The following is a 2,077-nucleotide window of genomic DNA, read 5'->3' as shown; positions in this document are numbered from 1 at the left end:
TCCTAGAAATAGCAACTAAATCTTCTTGCCCCTTCATATCGTACATCCTACCGACTTAAGCAAAAACAAAAAGAAAGAAAGAAAGAAAAAGGGAGGACGCATTAGATTAATGTGGGCCCTGAGTGGGATACAAAAGACACTGATAATGCGGGTCCCGAGTGAAATAAATAAACAGGGTGGTCGCATCTGGAAAATCTTTGATCAAAGGTTTGCTCAATATCGACCTGGGACAATACTACTACTACTACTACTACTACTACTACTACTACTACTACTACTACTACTACTACTACTACTACTACTACTGTTCAGTTGCACTACATTCACTCATGATCAGAAGGGGACAGTTATCGACTTGCCCTAAGTCAAACTTGATGGAGCTGATCAATGACATTCCAATCACGGCCATCCCGGCTTTTTGCTCATTATATCTTTAACCTATCTATCTCGAACCCAATACCACTTCGTCCATAATATCCAAAAATGTACTTGTTTTTAGACAGTAGGGTGTAATTTGAAGGAGACGATTCGGTCATTATTTCTAGCATATCGAGCAAACCACATAGCAACTCCCTTTGCAACCGCTAAACTGAGTGCTTTAAAGTTGTTTATGTCACCACCCACGCGGATCTTTGACGTACTGGGTACTAAACACATCCAAGTTCAGTTTCGAATTCACAACCGTCCAGGGCAGAATCGGGACAACTAATTCTCTAGTGAGGCACTGAAATTTGTGGCCTAGAGCAGAGCGTCTTAATGCTTAGCGTGCTTGGCTCTCAAACTGGCGATACACGTTCGTATCTCATTGGAACCTTATATAATATTTCTCAGGTTTGGAGGCCTTGCGATAACCACGGGGGCACTAATTAAGTGTGTGAGTAAATAAAAGATGGAAGGAAGCGTGAAAGATCAATCTATCTCGGTCTTCTTTACGCGTTTCCGATTCTCTCTCTTTGTATATGCCTCTATATAATACATACATACATGTATGCATGCATATATACAAACATACATGCATGTATGTATGCATGTACGCATGCATACGTACATGCATGCATACATACATGCATACATACATGCATGCATACATACATGCATGCATACGTACATACATACATACATATGTGCATACATATATATATATACGTTTTGTTGACACCTACAGGATTTTTATTGCTACTACTGCTAATATCACTAGCGTTTTGCTTTAACGAATACTGGGTCATTTAATTGCTTACGTCACGCATTTCTTGTAAAAAAAGACAACAGAATTAATATACCTGCTTATACTCCAAGCTCTCTTTCTCGGTGAATTTAGATCTGAATCACACACACACACACACACACACACACATGCATATTTATACATTGCATATATTTACAAATACATACATGCATATATGTATGTATGTATGTATGTATGTATGTATGTATGTATGTATGTATCTATCTAGCTATCAATCTATCTATCATCTGCCCGTCTGTCTGTCTCAATGTGTGTGTGTGTGTGTGTGTGTGTGTGTGTGTGTGTGTGTGTGTCTATGTTTTTCTTATAGCTTATAGTATATATATATTTCTCACTCTGCTGCCAACCAAACATATAACTGTACCAACTTATGTATATCGACAATAAAAACATGTTGCTTCAGATGAATATATCAACACACCAACAAGTTTAAATGCATGCATCAATAACTAGATAAGTCTCACGAGGTAAAATAAAAGAAAAGAAAGAAAAACAACAGAAAAACAAGAAAGAATGAAAGAAAGAAAGAAAGAAACCAATAAACTCTAGTAGTGTTTTCTCTCTGTACGAGAGAGAGAAAATAAAAACGAAACAAAAATAAAATAAAAAGCAAGATATTAGTTTCAACTACTCTCACTGACCAAAAATACAAAAATGCAAGCACACACACATGCACACATGCACACATGCACACATGCACACACGCACATACACGCACTTACCGGAAAATTAGGGAAAAATGATTTTTAGCGTCTCCATATGAAAAAATATAGGTTCAGGTTTTACTCCCAAGGCTGCTCTCTCTCTCTCTCTCTCTCTCTCTCTCTCTCT

General features: G+C 37.5%; 1 protein-coding gene across 1 annotated transcript in view; it reads right to left on the bottom strand.

The window, feature by feature from the left end:
- LOC106883329 (transient-receptor-potential-like protein) overlaps positions 1-2,077 on the bottom strand; it is a 179,707-nt gene extending 177,630 nt beyond the window's left edge. The window contains exon 1 of the mRNA XM_052973725.1: positions 1,969-2,077. The gene's annotated coding sequence lies outside the window, so the exon portion shown is untranslated. The remainder of the gene's footprint in view (positions 1-1,968) is intronic.

Source organism: Octopus bimaculoides, chromosome 16 (assembly GCF_001194135.2).
Source record: "Octopus bimaculoides isolate UCB-OBI-ISO-001 chromosome 16, ASM119413v2, whole genome shotgun sequence".
Classification (NCBI taxonomy): Eukaryota; Metazoa; Mollusca; class Cephalopoda; order Octopoda; family Octopodidae; genus Octopus; species Octopus bimaculoides.
The sequence above is the reverse complement of the archived record's forward strand: the minus strand, read 5'-3'. Positions and strand labels throughout refer to the sequence as shown.